Source organism: Vipera ursinii (assembly GCF_947247035.1).
Source record: "Vipera ursinii genome assembly, chromosome: 1".
In the NCBI taxonomy this organism is placed as follows: Eukaryota; Metazoa; Chordata; class Lepidosauria; order Squamata; family Viperidae; genus Vipera; species Vipera ursinii.
The window spans coordinates 258,014,333-258,034,031 of NC_139512.1; the positions used below are offsets into that span (position 1 = coordinate 258,014,333).

General features: G+C 42.6%; 1 protein-coding gene across 1 annotated transcript in view; it reads left to right on the top strand.

Annotated features, from left to right (window-relative positions):
* The window catches only part of SLC35F1 (solute carrier family 35 member F1), a gene marked incomplete at its 5' end in the record, with an annotated part of 233,651 nt that overhangs the window by 211,675 nt on the left and 2,277 nt on the right, over positions 1–19,699 (top strand). The gene's annotated exons all lie outside the window — the stretch shown is intronic.

Consider the following 19,699-nt stretch of genomic DNA (forward strand, 5'->3'; position numbering starts at 1 on the left):
TGAATATACCAGAAAAGCAACTTCTCTGATTTGGGTATCAGCCATCAGTCATTACTGGAAGGAAGACTCAATCCAGGGGGTTAAGCAAGGTTGCACCAGGATGGTTGTTTGTGGCAACTGAAGAGTGGTTGGATTGTGGCTTACTTTGATATATAAACTCTTCTAGCATGAGAACAAGCAAAGAGTCTGGAAACATGGGAAATTATCTTGATTCTGATTAATGTAAAATCAAATACAATATCAAAATATTTATTAAATTTTCATGCCACCCATCTCAGTTACAGTGAGATGGGTGGCTTACAATATAATGAAAAGGTAAAATGCATAATGCAAAGCAATTAAAATTAAGAAGATTAAACAAGAAGCTTAAAACCAAGAGGATGTGCTGATCAACATAAGCTAGGTTTTTAAATTCAACGTTTAAATATCCCATTTGTTCAGATTAAACCTTATATGTTGTTAAGGGGAAAAAAAAGCCATTATTAAGTGCATCTGTTGCATAAGGGCATTCTGAGATTTCCCCAGCTGGACAAAACAGAGTTCCAATTTTGAATTGAATAACCCGGATGTTGTGGATTGCAAGAAACTTAATGTGATATTTTCAACTTGTAACTAGCAGATGCCTCCAGTTTCCTGTGGTGTTGTAAACCTTAGCTTTGTTCTTGTACAAGGAATGAAAGTATCCTTGATCACCGTAGGCATAAAGCATTAATATTAAATTGCTTGTGTTAATTATCGTGCCGAGGATGATTTACTCTGCATGTTTTCCACTTGCTTTGGTTTCAGCCCAGCTGTTCTTCTCCTCAGCTACATCATCTTTTTTTTGTGTGTGTAATCACTGACCAATGGACAAAAGCGTCTCTTCATGGGAGAGCAAAAGGCTTTATGGTTAATTAGAACCATCCCAGCACTTTAATATCTCTTCCAAAATTCAGTCCTAATACTTTTAAGGAGCTACTGGGCTTCTCTGTCTCTCTCTCTCCTCTGACCTATAGCAAAGAAAATATAAATCAAACAAAATGCAAGGAACTATCTTTATTTTGCTTTGGAAAGTAATTGGAAAAGCATTTTAGCATTCAAAGGGGTTGAATCATCTTAACTTGCTATGAGAGCTGAACTTTTCAAGATTTATAATCTGCCCTGCATTTATTAGTGCCATAGGCTATGTTGTTGCAAAGAAGATGAATGCAAAAGAAGTGAGAAATATGGCGTTATGACTCATGAATAATTGAGTAGATTATTTATAATGAGGGGAATTGCATTCATATTTTTATTAAACTATAATGACTTAGGAGTTGCACTAAAAGAAAGTAAATTCCATTTTAAAAAAACTCAGAGTGAATTTGGTTTATAAAATTATGTCTAAAGTAATTCTGTGTAATGACTAATTGATCTTGCTAAACACCCATAATGGCCAAACATAGTCTATTATCAATCTTTTCTCACATAGCAAACCCACAACATATAATGTCTTCTAGCAAATTATTGCTGATTTTTATTTATTACTTATTTATTTTATTTAATTAGTTTTATATACCACCCTATTCCTGAAGGACTCAGGGCGGTTTACAGGGCAAAATTTAAAAGACAATATAAAAGCTGAAATAGAAATAGAATTAAAATGAATTAAATTAATTAATAGCCCAACAAATTAAAACAAAGTTTAAAAACTTAAAACCCCTCAGTCCAGGCCAGATAGATCAAAGAACCAGGTTTTCAGGTCCTGGCAAAACGAACGAAGGTCGGGGGCGGTCCGGAGTTCCACAGGCAGATCATTCCATAGGGCAGGCGCGCCCACAGAGAACGCCCTCCCTCTGGGGATCACTCGCCGGCATTCCCTGACCGGCAGCACCCTAAGGAGGCCCTCCCTATGGGAGCGCACAGGACGATGGGAAGTTGATGCTGGCAGCAGGTGTTCCCTCAGATATCCTGGACCCAAGCCATTTAGGGCTTTATAGGTCATCACCAGCACCTTGAATCTCACCTGGAGGGCAACTGGAAGCCAATGCAGCTTGCGGAGAAGAGGCGTTACACGGGAGTATCGGGAGACTCCCATCACAACTCGCGCACTACCATCAGAAATTCTCTTACCAAAGCAGGATTAGAAGTAATTCATTAGAAGTAATTAAGTATTAAATTCCTGATGTAGAAATCCTAAAAAGTCATTATTTATCATTCTTCAGGGAAAACCTGAAAAAATTGGCAATCTATATAGTTCAGAGCCTTTTCCTCTGTTCTTCAGAACTGAAAGAGATAGAATATATGGTATTTAGCTTACAGCTTCGTTGTTTTTCAGGACAATATAGAACAGGGGTATGGCTCTCCCAAATTTTGATGACCACTAGATGGCAACAAAGAAATAGGGAGCAAACTCACTCTTTGCCTTCATTTTGTACTTGTCCAGATTGTTGCAGGCCAGATCTGGTAGACGTACTTCCTTCCATTTCTCCCATGGCCTTACACTTTCCATACCTCATACCTACTACTGCAACTTGTTTTTATGATGTTTACCTTTCATATTCAATTCAAATGATTTCTAGTATTATTACGCAGAAATTTCAGCTCAGGCAAAAGTCAGTTATTTTAACTGCACACCTTCCAGTTTGCTCAACTCTTCCTTTTTTTTTCAATGAGGTGAGAAGAGGGAATTGTAATACAAATAACCACAAAGGCAGGTAGAAAGCTTGGTGAGATTCTGTCTGGTTGCCAGAGCATAATGCCGGTAGAGCCATTGTAGGTTGAAACTTGAAGGTTTCCACAATTAAAAGTCTGCAAAGCTCAGGCTGGAATTGTAGCTATAAGAGACAAGGTCCAGGGATAGAAGTAGGCAACCAATGACACACAGATCGAGGAAGGTGGAGCAAGGCGCTGTAGAGAAGAAGGGTGGTTTAGATCAGGCTAGAGTTCCACAAGCTGGGCCATGTCATAAAGGCTCAACGTTGGAGGGTTGTTTCCAAAGGTGAGCAAGGCTCTAGCAGCTGTTCTTAAGAAGTCCCAGCTGCAAACACAGCTCAGTCGGGTCTTCCCTTGCTTCCTGTGAAACCAAGCAGCTCACCTTTGCTCTCTCCTTCAAAGTTGCTGGTACATCTTGGGCCTTAGTGCTCTGCCAGAATCTAAAACTGTCTATTCCTGCTGATGGTCTCACTTGTTTATTTGTTGGTTGATTGATTCCCTGCTAGCTCTCCACATGATAGGATCAGGCCCTTCAGCTTTTGACTCAAAAGAATCAGCATAGAGCATAACAGTAGGAATTCCAAGATGCCATTCAAAGTAGATATTGCTATTGATGCCTAGCCAAAGGGCAAGTCTATTTTACGATATACAGTAAAACAGGGCTTTTCAACCAGTGGTACGGGTACCACCTGTGGTACATTGGCACCTGGCAGGTGGTACGCGGCCATCCTAGAAAAGTGGTAACAGGGGAGGGGAATGAGCTGAACCAGTGGCAGCACCGCACAAGCCTGAGTGAGAGATGGCTGGAGCTGCAGGGCTGTCAGGGCTCAGCAGAAGTGCCAGGATCAGCGCCAGGCTCCAGCTGGAGCTCGGTGCCGATCCTGGCACATCTGCTGAGCCCAGCTGATCAGCACTTCTTCGGGGCTGTCAGAGCTCAGTGGAAGCGCCAGGATCAGCTCCAGGCTCCAGCTGGAGCTCGGCGCTGATCCCGGCACATCTGCTGAGCCCAGAAGAAGCGCCAATCAGTTGGAATATTGCAGCATCTCCAGGGTCTTGTGATTTACATTCAGATGCTTGGCAACTGATTCGTATTTATGATGGTCACAGTGTCCCAGGGTCATGTGAAGTGACCAAAACCTGCTGCAACCACCCAGCAGATGAGGGGGTATATAAACCAAACTCCCTCCCCACCCCACCCCCACTGCCAATCCACAACAGAAATGCTCACAACAATGAAAACCTCGGACAGGAGGAAGAGCACCGTCAGGCGGGCAGGCAGGTGACTTGCTCGGCTGTGGCTTGGGGGGCACTTTTTTCAGTGCCATTGTAACTTCAACCAGTCACTAAGCAAACTGTTGTAAGTTGAGGACTACCTGTACTTCATCACTTTTTTCCTTTTTTTTTGGGTCATCAAGTTTTTGGCACCTTGCTAGGTGACTGGTGGTACTCGGATGTTGCCATATCCTAAAAGTGGTACAATGGGTGAAAAGGTTGAAAAGTCCTGCAGTAAAACATCTGAAGTCGGTTGGGGTCATTGCCAAAATTACTTGGAAGTCATGATCATTGTGAGTCATATTACCACAATACTATGGTTAAGGTATTTTTGCAAAAAGAGATGTCATTCACTCAGTTCAGCTTCTGCTGGTAATTTTGATGAAGATCTTCAGGTACATAAGAAAAACTGAATAACTTTAGAGCAAGAATGGGACCCACATTTTGGGTGCCAACACTATACTTTTGGGTTCCTTTGAACCACCCAAGATTACTCTGCTAGGTAATTTGTAACATTTTCTCAAAGTAAAGGCTAATAGAAGTTGATTAAGTTAAGCTTAGTGCAGCTAATTCCTCCCTGTGGTGACATGACTATTTGGAGTGCACAAAAATGATTGTGCAGCCCTGTGTATATTTTCACACATACACAGAAACTTATATTTTTGTTCTTATTTAAATTATTATATGAAATTTATGTGGATAATATACAGCAATGATAAAATTGTCAACTATGTTGCCTCCAAGGTTTTATTTTTCAGATAAATTATATTGCTCTTTTCTTCATAGGAAAAGTTACTTTAAGTGTGAATTAACAAAGTCAGTGGATTCTGCTTTTTGACACTGCAACACTGTATATTACATCTTAGAGATTTATCCTTGTCTGTAACACAGACTTTACTTTTGAAAAATCAATAGATAATTTTATGAAACAGCTGCTGTTGCAATTTTTTTTGTCTGATGCAGAAAAACATGAGAAAAATGCTACAGAGAATGAAAAAAAATATATAATTCAGGACACTTTTAGGGGTTTTATCTTCAAAGCCTTTGTTCAGTGTTTATGCACATTTAGACTAATGCTTTAATTGAATTTTGTGCAAACAGATCATTGAAGAAAAAACCAAGAAATACAAGACAAAGAAACCATAGGAATTAATTTTATATAAAGTTAGACTATTACTGTCTGCGCTGATTGTCGCCCCTATTTCAAGTTCTTAGAAATCTTTTTGCATCTTCTGCTATTTCATTTTTAACAGACCTATAACTGGGTCTTGGCGTAAAAAACATGTCTCTGCCTCTGAATTGCAAAACTACTTGGGTAAACAATACAGCAAGTTGTTGAACGCTTTCATATCTTTTCCTCTCATATCTTTTGCGGAAAGGACTAATACCAGCAGGTGAAAGTACATGCATAAAATGGGGAGTAGAGAGAAAAATGACTACATGTTAAAATAAATCTTCAAGGTTTTTGCTTTTTTTGTCTTCAATCTTACATAAACTTTGGTCCCTCCCTTTAGTCCAGGGGTCGGCAACCTCGGCTCTTTTATGACTCGTGGACTTCAACTCCCAGAATTCCTGAGCCAGCATAGCTGGCTCAGGAATTCTGGGAGTTGAAGTCCACGAGTCATAAAAGAGCCGAGGTTGCCGACCCCTGCTTTAGTCAATTCTAAAGGGAATTTGTATGGAAGATCTAAACCAAGTTGCACTTTGCAGGGCTCCATTATCTTACCTCTCCACGATAGCAATAGCACTTAGACTTATATACCGCTTCACAGTGCTTTACAGCCCTCTCTGAGCTGTTTACAAAGTCAGCATATTGCCCCTAACAATCTGGGTCTTCATTTTACTGACCTCAGAAAGATGGAAGGTCAAGATCGAATTGCCTGGCTGCTGGCAGTCAGCAGAAGTAGCCTGTAGTACTGCATTCTAACCACTGTGCCACCACGGCTCATGTGTTGATGGACCTCAACACATAACATCCAAGGTGACGTGAGTGAGCTTTCTTATTTTTCATGACAATCTTCCTAGGTTTGTATAAGTCTTTTGTTTTAAAAATGTAGCCATTCATTAAGAGGAACATAGAGTTTACCTCATAGGAAATAATTGATCCAGCCAACTTTTTTGTGGCAAATTCTCTTTGGAATATTTTATTTATTTATTTATTTATTTAATTAGATTTCTATACCGCCCTATTCCCGAAGGACTCAGGGCGGTTTACAGGGCAGCATTGTGTGCAGTTCTGGGTACCAAGTTACAAAAAAATCAATAACAGATGAAGACTAGGTGTCAGAAGAGGATTATCAAGTTGGTTAAAAAAAAATTCTGGAAACAAAGCCCTGTAAGGAATTATTAAAGATCTGAGAGTGTTTAAATTATGTAGAAAATGGGCAAGTGGACATATGAAAGCCAAATATCTGAAGGATTTCAGGAGTTGGTACATTCCAATAACTCTTTGCCTAACTGCCTTGCTCTGACTGATGAAGCAGCAAAACATCTCAAACTAACAACAAAAATTAATCCAATTGTAATGACTCAATCTTCTGACCATATTTGAAGGATTGTTACTTAGAAGAAGGAGTGGACTTGTTTTCCCTTCCCCAGATGGCAGGACAAGAACCATTGGGTGGGGGTGGAGTGAAAAGAGGAATCAGCCTACAATCTCTACATAGTCAAAAGTGAACTAAAACACCCCTTCAATGTCATTGACCCTTATCTACCTCTAGCCAGGTGCTCACTATTAGTTGAGAAGATTCCTGCGCATAGGCTTTTATGAATAAATCAGGTCGATTGAAGCTTCAGTTATGGATCTGGTCTTTTAACCTGACTAGGAAGCAAGTTCAGAGAAACTAGACTTCAGGAAGAATTTCCTGATTGTATGAGCTTGTATGAGTGGAACAGACAGCCACATGTAATTATGAGTTCTCTTCACTAGATGCTTTAGCTAGTAAGCAGGCGAGACAGTGAGTTAACAGTTTAACTCTTTATTCAGAACCAGGCAAACAACATAAGAACATGACATCTATTTATACTGGCAGCTGTCGGCAGTTTAACCAATCAGGGGTGAGTTCGTTCCCGCGCCATTTGTTTCCGCCAATCGGGGCCGTCAGGGTTTGACAGCTCGGAGCTGTCATCGGTAGCGCGTGTTGAGCTGTCAGTCGGTTGGCGCCTGCGCAGTTCCGCCCAGCAGCTTTTGACAGCTGTCAAAAGCTGCCGCGGCTTTTACCTCAGCCCTGTTAACTTCTGTTATAACACAACGTGTGAATACATAATAAGTAAATACACAACACCCCTTACCCCTCCCTCTGATTGAGTTGATGTTTCCCCAACTGTTTCTTTTTCGGGTTTCCCCATTCGAAGTCTTTTAGGTAGGTGGGAGGTCTTTTTATTCTTTCGGAGCGCCGGGGGGTTGTCTCGGTTGGTTGTTCCTTTTCCCCAGGGGCTTCTAGGTCTGGCAGGGGGCATGGCTCCGAAGGTTCCGCGTCGCTTGGGGCGGGGTGTTGAAGTGGTATATTTCGATCGGGGGGATTTTGGCGTGCAAGACTTTGCGGCGGTGCTTCTGTCAGCATTTCGTCGTTACCCCTTTCCCCTATGTTTTGAGGACTGCGACGCCGAAGTTGGTCGATGTGTCTGCGGATATGGATATTATGTCCAATGTCTATGATGTATGATAGGGGGCCCGTTTGTTCAATGACCACCCCCTGTGTCCATTTGTTGCCCCCCCCCCGTAATTCCTCGCCCAGACAGCTTGCCCTGTGTTGAGAGTTCTATGTTGGAGGGGTGGTTCTGGGTCTGGAGGGGATCTGTCAGGATGTAGACCGTCTAGTCTGGTAGTTAATCTTTTGCCCCAGCGGAGCTCTGCTGGAGACTTTCCAGTAGTTGTGCATGGGGTGGTGTGCTGTGATAAAAGGAATTGAGCCAGTCTTCGGTGCCAATTGCCGGAGATGATTTTCCGCAGTGCCTCTTTGGTTGATTTCACCATCACCTCTGCCAAGCCGTTCGTCGATGGGTGAAAAGGAGCCGTGGTGGTGTGCCTAATAGAGTTCGCCTTTGTGAAACTCTGGAATTCGTAGGAGGTAAATTGGGGGCCGTTATCGGAAACTATAACATCTGGAAGCCCATGTGTTGCGAATAACCCTCTTAAAACTTGTATTGTGGCAGTTGAAGTTGTGCTAGTTACTGGTGCCACCTCTAGCCATTTCGAATAGCTATCCACGACTATTAAGAATGATTGTCCCTGGAATGGACCTGCATAATCTATATGGATACGAGACCAGGGTGTCTTTGTAATTTCCCATCTGTGTATGGGAGCATGTGGCTGGGCGGCTCTAACAAGTTGGCAGGAATAGCAGCCGGCTACGTGTGTTTCAATCTGCTTATCTAATCCTGGCCACCAGACATAGCTTCTGGCCAGAGCCTTCATTTTGACGGTTCCAGGGTGACCTTCGTGGAGGCTCTCTAACACCTTGAGTCTGTGTTTGTCGGGTATGATTACCCTGCTGCCCCATAGTAGACACCCTTGATGGGTGGATAATTCCTTTTGCTTTAAAATATAAGGTTGGAATTCTGGGTCTGGGGGTGTGTATTGCCAGCCAGACATGACATAGCCTAAGACTCTGCCTAAAATTTTGTCTGCAGCAGTAGCTGCAGAGATGTCTTTAACAGATAATGGGCATTCTGGTAGGTCTGAGATAGCCAGTATTCTTCCAGCTGGTGCTGGGTCTGGGTCGACTATTGGTTGGGGCAGTCTGCTAAGGCCATCAGCATGGCCCATGGATTTCCCTGGCTTGTATTCCAAGTTGTATGAATAGGCTGACAGAAAGGTAGACCATCTCAGGATGCGGGGAGATAATATTTGTGGTGTTAGTTTGTTTACTGTAAAAAGACCTAACAGGGGCTTATGGTCAGTAAAAATGGTAAAGGGTCGGCCGTATAGGTAGTCATGAAATTTTTTTACGCTAGCTACTATAGCTAAAGCCTCCTTGTCAATCTGAGCGTAATTACGCTCAGGTTTTGACAGCGTTCTGGAATAGAACGCTACAGGTGTCTGTGTCCCCTCTTTAGTTAAGTGTCTTAGGACTGCTCCGATGCCCTAGGGGGAGGCATCGCAAGCCAGACATAAGGGCAGCTGTTCGTTATATAGGGCTACTGTTGTATTGCTGGAGAGTAAGTTTTTTAATAGATTAAAACTTTTATCATGCTCAGATGACCAAGTCCAGGGTTTGCCTTTGTCTAATAGCCTATGTAAGGGTTCAGCAATGGAGGCTTTATGAGGCAGGAAGGTATGATAAAAGTTAACAAACCCTAGGAAGGCTTGAAGTTCTTGTTTATTTTTAGGGGTTGGTGCTGTTTTAATAGCTTTAATTTTTGTTTCAGTGGGGTGAATTCCTTTAGTGTCTATTTTAAAACCTAAGAACTCTGTTGAGGGCACCCCGATGGAGCATTTGTCTCATTTTAATTTGAGACCAGCCTCCCTGAACCTAAGGAGCACCTTTGTTAATTTGTCAGCTAGGTCTTTTTCTGATTCCCCTGCAATTAGGACATCGTCAAAATATGGACAGACCCCGGGGATCCCTTTAAGTGTTTTTTCCATGATTTCCTGGAAGATCCCCGGGGCTGCAGAGATGCCGAATTGAAGGCGGTTAATTTTAAATGCTCCCTTGTGGGTGATGATTGTCTGAGCTAAAGCGGTGTCAGGGGTGACAGGCAGCTGTAAATACGCCTGCGCCAAGCCTAACTTGGCAAATATGGCGCCTGACTTAATGGCCGCGAGGATGTCTTTGACAGCCGGGACCGGGTAGGCATGTGCATTTAATGCGAGGTTGAGGGTCGCTTTATAATCGGCACATAATCTTATTTGGCCATTTGGCTTAACTGGGGTCACTATGGGTGTCTCCCACTCAGCCCCTTCTACCGGTTCTAGGACTCCTAAGGTAGTTAATCGGTCTAGCTCAGCTTCTATTTTTTCCCTCAAGGCGAAGGGAACTCTTCTTGCCTTGATTCTGACAGGCATTACATTCGGGTTTAGTTTAAGTGATACGGGCGGTCCAGTGTACTTCCCTAGCGAGCTGTCAAAGACGTCCGTGAATTGAAGGCAGACGGATTCTAAGTTTGACAGCTGAATGGCGTTGACACCTGTCAACGCTATCCCTAGTGCCTCAAACCAGTCTAGTCCTAGCAGGCTGATTCTGTTTTCTTGGGTCACAAGAATAGGGAGGGATCCTTTAAATTGTTTGAACTCCACGGGGACGGAAGCCTTTCCCCGGAGTTTAATGGGCATTTTCTGGAAGTCAGCTAGGCGGAGTTTGGTGGGTCGAAGGGCGGGCCGTTTTCTACTTTGGTTACAAATGTCCCTGTAGGTTTGCCATGATATGAGTGAGACGGAGGACCCAGAGTCCACTTCCATCTCACAGGGGATTCCCTGAATTAGAACGTCCACCTTGACTTTGGGCTTAAGAGTGCTGTGGACTGTGTATTCCCCCGCCCTCCCCCTCACATTAAACACTAGGGGTTTAGGACTGTGCCTGGCTCTAGGTGTGTGTTGGCTCATACCTGCGGGTGTCACTTCCAGTTCATGCAGATTTTCTCGGCTCCGGCTGTGGCACATGGCTTTGAGGTGACCTGTCTTTCCGCACCCATGGCATTTGGCACTGCGGAACCGGCACGTTGCTCTCGGGTGGCTTCCGCCGCAGCTGGCACACTTAGCCCTGTTTGGCTGGAAGTTAGCGCCCCTCTGATTGTTGGCAGGCCCCCCCCGGTAGTTGCGTTGCAGCCTGAGCTTTTCGAACCGCCGCTGTACCGCGTCGATGTCCATGGAGACGTCGTCATCTTCGGGACCGCTGAACCCGCCGTCCTCCTGGTGCACGGACCCACTGGGCCCACTGTCAGGTGAACGTCGGTTGTCACCATGGCAGTCCTCGTATGCAATGACTTCCCTCGCCACATCGGTCATTGTCATTTCTGGCTTGGCGATCAGCTTCTTCCTCAGCCGTTCATCTTTGAGCCCTATGACGATCTGGTCCCGGATTCGGTCTTCTAAGTCCTGGAACCGACACCGTCGTGCGGCGTGTCTGACCCGGGTTATGAAGTCATTTGCTGGCTCGTCAGGAAGCTGTAGTTTTCGGGCGAAATTTACTCTCCAGAAGAGTTCTGACTTGATGGGCATGAAGTATTTGCTCAGCCCCTCGGTAAGGTCGGCGTAGGAGATAGTGGCGATCGGCTCCGGGGTGAAGATTCCCACAGCGGCATCATATACGGCGGGCCCGCTGAGCCAGAGGAGGGCGGCTGCCTTGGCCCGGTCGTCCATAATCTTCTTAACCACCAGGTATCCTTCTACCTGGCCCAGATGAGACTCCCAGCCTTCTGGGTGGCGGGTATTGAATTCTCGAATGTGGCCATGGTTCGTCATGCTGTCTGTAACTGTGGGTGCCGCTGCTTGCGTTGAAGGGAAGTTTGGCTTCCGAGTGACTTCAGCTTAGGCAAGCAGGGATCCCACCTTCGTCGCCAGTGCTTTAGCTAGTAAGCAGGCGAGACAGCGAGTTAACAGTTTAACTCTTTATTCAGAACCAGGCAAACAACATAAGAACATGACATCTATTTATACTGGCAGCTGTCGGCAGTTTAACCAATCAGGGGTGAGTTCGTTCCCGCGCCGTTTGTTTCCGCCAATCGGGGCCGTCAGGGTTTGACAGCTCGGAGCTGTCATCGGTAGCGCGTGTTGAGCTGTCAGTCGGTTGGCGCCTGCGTAGTTCCGCCCGGCAGCTTTTGACACCTGTCAAAAGCTGCCGCGGCTTTTACCTCAGCCCTGTTAACTTCTATTATAACACAACGTGTGAATACATAATAAGTAAATACACAACACTAGAGGTCTCCAAAAAGAGACTGGATGGTCATCTGTCACAGATTCTATGGTGGATCCTGCACTGTGAAGGTGGTCAGACTGCATGACCTCTAAGATCCCTTCAAAGTCTGTGATTATGTTAAAAGAAATTGTGGCTTTCCTTAATCATAAAGCATCTCAGAATGTTTCATTTTCATCAGTTCCCTGATCTTCTTGTACTCTCCTCTTGATTGAAAAATGTTTTTTTTAAAGATATACTCTCCTCAATACAGTGGAAAGATATGGTCCAGACAGTTGTTGTTGATGGGTAAGACTGGTGAATTTTCATCACCCTGCTACCAAGAAGTCCAAATAACATTCTTGAAGAAAGGGATTTCAAAGCAATTCATAACACCACCAAGAAAACTAGTTGAATGCAGTCATTCTTCTTCTTTTTTTTACTTACTTACTCTGCCTTTCAACTAAGGCAGAACCATCTTGGATACATCTCTGTATCCTTTCTGCCTTAATTTTTATGGTAGCTCGATTATTATTATTATTATTATTATTATTATTATTATTATTATTATTATTATTATTATTATTATTATTAATTTTATTTATATACCGCCCTTCTCCCGAAGGACTCAGGGCAGTGAACAGGGCAGATGTATAAAATACAAAAAATACAAAAGTTAAAAGGAATTAAACATAATGCCCAAGTAAAAACGATAAATACAAATGTTAACAGCAATAAAAAACCCAACCCACCCCCTATCAGGCCAAGCCGGCTTGTTCAAACAAATGCGTTTTCAGATCGCGTCGGAAGGAGCCAAGGTCAGGCGCCATCTGGAGCTCAACTGGCAACCGATTCCATAGCTCCGGGGCGCCCACAGAGAAGGACCTCCCCCTGGGGGCCACCAATCGACATTCTCTGATCAGTGGCACCCTGAGGAGGCCCTCTCTGTGGGAACGCACAGGGCAGAGGGAAGTTGATGTCGGCAGCAGGTGCTCCCTAAGGTACTCCGGACCCATGCCATGTAGGGCCTTGAACACCATTACCAGTACCTTGAATCTCACTCGGAAGACAACTGGTAGCCAATGCAGCTCACGGAGTAGAGGTGTAACATGGGAGTATCGGGAAACTCCCAACACGACTCTCGCAGCTGCATTCTGTACCAGCTGGAGCCTCCGAGTGGTCCTCAAGGGCAGCCCCATGTAGAGAGAGTTGCAGTAGTCCAAATGAGAGGTCACGAGCGCATGAGTGACCGTACACAGGGAATCCTGGTCTAGATAGGGCTGCAACTGGCGCACCAGGCGAACCTGGGCAAAGGCCCCCCTAGTCACGGCCACCATGTGATCTTCCAAAGTAAGCCGTGAATCTAGGAGGACTCCCAAGTTGCGAGCCCTATCTACGGGGGGTAATAACTCTTTTAGAAGTACTTGCATTCTAAATAGCGGAAATTCATTTAGCTCATTAATAAAATGTTTTCCAAATGATAACCTGAAGATGTTCCTTTAGCTCAGCTGGCAGGCCAGATTATTTTATAATCTCAGCTGGAAGTGAAGGAAACATCAGGAATCACTTTTGTGAATGCGAAGGAACAAACCAATAACTAAATTGATATATACCCATATTGTCTGAATACGCTTTGAAAATCCATCTTAGACTCGTAGCATCTACATTTTAAAGAATCACTATGAATGACATTACTGCCCTTGAAAAAAAATAAGAAAAATAGAAAATAGGATAAGATAATATGGATTAATACATAAGAATGCATTTAATTGTTCACAAAACTGGTAACAGGGAAAAATGTTTGTGGACTTTTTTCATATAACAGTATCTGGAGGAAGTTTCCTGTCAATAGCAAGATTCTATTATTTTTGCATTTTGGAAAATAAACATGAAGAGCAATTAAAGAAACATGAGTATTGTGGTTTAAAGACCTCGCCCTGTTATTTATCACATTATGAGACACTAGTGATTTGCATGGTGTTGGGTTTTTTATAACAGCTGCAAAAAATAGCGTTGCAACAAACTGGAAAAAAATGTTCTTATATCATACAAAAGGCTTAACAGGGTTTGTGAAATAACATTAATCACCAAACTTATATATTGCTTGAGTGGAATTGTCAAAACCAGATCTGTAGTATTGAGGTACCGTAGCTATTTATTACATTACTCAAGCCATTTATTTGCCATCACTCTAATGAGATATGAATGCATAATATGAATATAGTTGCTTCCTTGTAATCTCTGTTACTAAACTATTTTTAAATCACAGACTCCATAAATCTAAAATATAGCAAAGTCAAAACCAAAAGGAACCCGGTCTCCTTTTTTAATACAAAAATCTATTGTGAGTATGGTTGAGATTAAGACCTAGGAGAACAGAAATCTTTTTGATATCTAAAACAGCTTTCCCTAACCTGGTACTGATAAATATCTTGAAAGGCTGTGGTACATTTTTGGTTTGAGGGCTAATGGGTTCTTCAGAGTTTGCAGGGGGCTCACAATGCATCGCACACAGTCCAAAACACCTTTCTGCCTTTGTAGTGCCGCACAGCCTTATTATCTCTTGGCAAGCACAGCCAACTTGGGTTATAGAGGACATAAGATTAGGAGAGACATCCTTTGGCCTGTCATTGAATTTTATGGTCAATGACTAGTCTAAAGTACCTGAAATTTCTTTGCTTGCCTATAGCTTCATGCTCTCCAATAGAAGTTGTTTCTTTCTCATTTTCTCTTTTGTGAGCCCTGCAGCATTTTCACAGATTTCTACTAAATAGCTAAAATTTGTGACTTGACCACTTAGGAATGTGAAATAACCTCTTGAGGTCATTGGCCATAGTGAAAGATAATGGATTCTTCATTCTTTTTTAAAATCCAGAAATATTTGAATATGCAGTTGCGTTAATTATTGTTAATACTATTTAGGTTTTTAAACTTGGCCTTTCACATCAATCTGCCTTTAAAATTAAAAAGAAATTTTCAAAACAATTTCATATCAGGCCTAAAACTTTTACGGTAAAGAATGGTTTTAAAACTAAATGATTTTTTTCTTGCCTTATCAGTGCCAAATGTTTAAGATGACCTGCTCTGAGTTCACCCTATTAATCTGAGGAAGAAAAGATATAGTATGAAACCACTTTGCTTTTTCCAACAAGGCATATCCCGAGTGGAAATTGTTTCATTATCCAGCTAACAGTGCATGAGATCTGGCACTGCCTTTATATTTATTATTATTATTATTATTAATTTTATTTGTATACCGCCCTTCTCCCGGAGGACTCAGGGCGGTGAACAGGGCAATACATATTAAAAAACAAGATACAAAAATTAAAAACGATTAAACAAATGCCCATGAATAAGTTAAAACACATTAAAAATAGATTAAAACAGATTAATACAACCCAACCCCATCCCATCAGGCCAGGCCAGCTTGTTCAAAAAGGTAGGTTTTGAGATCACGCCGGAAGGAGCGGAGGTCAGGCGCCATCCGGAGCTCAACCGGAAGATGGTTTCATAAATCCGGCATGCCCACAGAGAACGCCCTCCCCCTGGGGGCCACCAGTCGACATTCTTTGACCGGTGGCACCCTGAGGAGGCCCTCTCTGTGGGAGCGTACTGGGCGGAGGGAAGTTGACACCGGCCGCAGGTGCTCCCCAAGGTATTCCGGACCCATGCCATGTAGGGCTTTGTAGGTCATTACCAACACCTTGAATCTCACCCGGAAGACAACTGGAAGCCAATGCAGCACGCGGAGCAGAGGTGTAACATGGGAGTGTCGGGAAACTCCCAACACAACTCTCACGGCTGCATTCTGTACCAGCTGGAGCCTCCGAGTGGTCTTCAAGAGTAGCCCCATGTAGAGACCTTTGGCTCCATCTTCCTTCCTGCTCTGTGCCCACAACATACAGTTCCTTTCCCTTTCTATGGTAGGATGTATCCTTACACATCTTGTATATCTGTCTGCATGTCTGCATGTATATTCATACACGATCACTATCTGCACTTGTCTGCTCAAGAACAAATCTGCAATAAAAAGCAGGCATTAGCTAATGTGAACATCTATCTTCAATTAAAAGCTCAGATGCAAAGTGATGTCAGAGGAAAACAAACTCTTGGAGAAACCCCTCTGTGGCTGTTTTCTCCCCAAGGGACTTTTACATCCAGGTTGAGGTTAATGAGCTGCAGCTGTGAAATGTTTGCCTGTGGGAAGGCGAATGAGCTCCACGTTTATGGGGGAAGAACAGCAACAGAGTCCCTGGACAGCTCGACTGAATGTGCCTGTTATAAAATTCAACAGAAAAGGAATTGGCCAAAGGCCCAGGCTGAATCAATTACTCTACCCCTGGTGATGAGCCCTACCAGCCTCAAAGATAGCAATGCAGTATCAATTATCACCAGCAGCTGATACTTTATTAAAAGTAAATGCTCAGAAGCCAAGGGAAACAGAGACACCTGTCGACTTTGCATGCAGAAACCATGAATGCAAGAAAACATTAGAAAAACAATAAATGGGAAGAGGAAAATGGCTTCATTTAGACATGTTTCTGAACTGCAACAAAAAACAAAAAAAATGTCTCATAATTATTTAAGATTGATTTTCTTAGATCAGCCCTGGGACATTAGTGGGTGACTATAGGATTCAATAATTAAAATTTTAGCTTCAAGGAAACAATTCTAAAATCAATGTTGGTTCTCTTCCTTTTTCCCCTCTTGAACATATTCTTACCTGGCCAATTATTTACTAATCACCCACAAACGTGGTGACAGACTCTGTTTTTTAAGGAGTATGAGTCTATAAATCAGCGGCTACAAAGGGGGGAACTTGACTGCAGTATTGTTCAGCTGAAGGCCAAGTTTGAAAAGCTCTGCAGTGCTTCAATTCAGAAGGGGGGAAAAATTCAGGGGTGGCTACTTAGCTCCTGTTGGGAACTCCTTAAAGCAACTGCATCGCTTCCTGGAGTTGCATGGCTACAACTGCAGCACAACCCCAGAAAAAGTTCTTGGGTTCAAAGGGCTATCAAGAGGTGTTATGTGCTTGCTCACTTGCACATGCTTCAGAGCATTTTTACCCCTCCAAATCTGAAGTGCTGTATGATCCACCAGGCAATCATGATACAGGCAATCCTCATTTAGCAACTGCCTCATTTAGTAACTGTTTGCTAAATGTTAAAGTTACAGTGGGGATTAAAAAGTAACTTTTTGATCAATCCTCACATTTATGTCCTTTGCAGGTCTATAAAGCAAAGGAAATCTGAAGCAGGATGTAAGCACAGTTGCCATTTCATTTAGCAGCCACTTCGCTTAATGACCAAATTGCTGGTCCCAATTGTAGTTTGCTAACTGAGAATTACCTGTAGTGGTTTAATACAATCCCAGATCTTTTGGGATGTGGAAACTATTAATTAACAATATCTGTCTGTCTGTCTGTCTGTCTGTCTGTCTGTCTGTCTGTCTATCTATCTATCTATCTATCTATCTATCTATCTATCTATCTATCTATCTATCTATCTAATTTTTTTTATTTTGATGACTGCCCATGTCACAATAGCGACTCTGCACAGTTTACAAACATTTAAAAACAATACAAAATATTCCAGACAATCTACAAGGGAAGTAGCTTCCTTTTTAGTCAAGTCCCAACGTGTCATATTACAGACCTGCATCCATCTGGCTTGGAATGTGCATTGAAGTATCATCCCTGAATAAACCTGTCATATGAACACAGAGGCCCTTGCCAACTGAGGTATTTTGAAAGTAAAAATTTATAAACATTTGGAGAGCCATCTGTTATATTTAAATTCAGTGGTTTCTGAGGTGAGCTACAGATCTTACATGAAAACCATTTTATAAAGGCATTGTTTTCACCCAAGCCTCAAAGGAAAACATTGATGTATTTTCTGTGCTGAGTTTCCAGAAGCCTGGTAGAAAGAGGAATTTGGATTCTCTGAGGACCAAAATGTCAGAATTTGCATAGAAGCTGGCAGTTTCAACATTTTTGCATAAATATAACCTAAAAAGTTATCTCCAACAAGTCCTAGAACTAGAAAATGAGAACCCAATTAAAAAAATATATTCTTATTCCCCTATTTTTGAGGAGAATAATCCAAAGCTATATATTTGTATGTGGCAAAAGTATGCAAACCTCCCAGATTATCAATTCATTTGAGGGAAAAATTAGACTCAAGAGTTTCAATCCATGGGATGATAATCAGATATGAGTGTGGGAGGTCCTGTTTTATTTAAAGAACAGAATTCTGTGTATTCACTATCAAAGTTTGGTCTTCACAATACAGCTATGTGGATATGTGTCATGAACTGAAGGATATTTCTGAGAATTTCCAAAAAAACAATTGTTGATCCTTACCAGACTGGAAAAGATTACAAAACTATTTCCAAAGAGTTGGACTCCACCAGTCCACTGTCAGGCAGATTGTGTACAAATCAAGTAATTCAGCACCATTGTTACCCTCCCCAGGAGGGCTGGTTGACTAACCAAGTATATACCAAGAGCAAGATATGTAATATTTTGGAAAGTCTCAAAGAACTCCAAGGTAACATCTGAGGCAGTATCTATGGAGATTCTCAGTCATCCAGATCATAGTTGTTCCAAAGATTTTTTTTCACGAGGCAATTGGACTTTCTTGTTTTTCTTTGAAGATGTTTTGCTTCTCATCCAGGAAGCTGAAGAAGAAATAAAAAAACAAGAAAGTCCAGTTGCCTCACGAAAAAGCATCATTGGGACATCTAATGCAGTGGTTCTCAACCTGTGGTCCGTGAGCCCCGGTGGGGGGAGCAATGTCGACACAGAGGATCCGTGAAGACTTGAAGAAATGTTAAGATTTAAATCTTGAGTTAAGTCTTGGAGGTCCGTGCCCATGGTCTGTGGCCACAAAAAGTATTTACAGGGGGTCCATAGTGAAGAAAAAGTTGAGAACCACTGGTCTAAGGAACTAAAGGACTTGCTTGCTTTGGTGAATGTCAGTGTTCATGAGATCACAATCAAAAGAAGATAAGAAAAGATAACTCTCAAAGTGGAACAAAGTGGAACAACGGTGTGCTTGGCAGGGTAGCAAGGAGAAAGCCACTATTCCCCAAAATGAACATTGCTGCCCACCTACAGTTTGTGAAAGAACATATAGAACAGATGATATCAAAACAGAACTTTCTGGTCTGGCTGAAAAGTGTTATGTGGTGAAATTGAAGTGCAGGTTTTAGCCTGTAAAGTTCTTTATGACTTGGCATTGGCTTACTTCCAGCAGATGACTACCCAGAAATAATTCCCTTGAGAATCCATGTGATACATATTATGGAAGCCTCAGGAGCTTCTTCTGTACAAACACAGCTTTGAGTTGACTGGGAAGGGCATCAGGAAACACATATTTGTAGCACACCTTTCCCCAATATACTGGAGATTTTCTGGTTTGGGGATTTTGATTGTCCTTACACTCATGGAGGGTACCGGCCTAGAGAAGAAAGCTGTTTACGCTTCCTTCTAGTTTTTGTCAAGTAACTCTCTGCTTCCCCATTTACACTTCCAGTAACATTTCCAGTAGTGGTAACAGAAGTAGTAGCATGTGCTTTATCATTTAAAACCCATTATCAGGTTTAATAATCCTGGGGCCGTCTTTGTCCCAGATCTCTCTTGTAGCTCATTACAATTACTAGATTGCTACTGGACAAAACCAGAGCAATAAGCAGTAACCACCGATAACACAATTCACTATGAAAATCTCCAAAGTTGAAGTGAAGGCCAGTGGATAGTTAATGCTATGAATATCTGGATTCTCTATATCTGAAAGCAGGAAGCCAAACTCGCCACAACAGAAATGTGAAACCTGTAGAGACATGTTGATGGTCAGATACACAATCCATTAGGCAAGTGATGTCAAGAATAACAAGCAGGGAGTCAAGAGGAAGAAACCCAG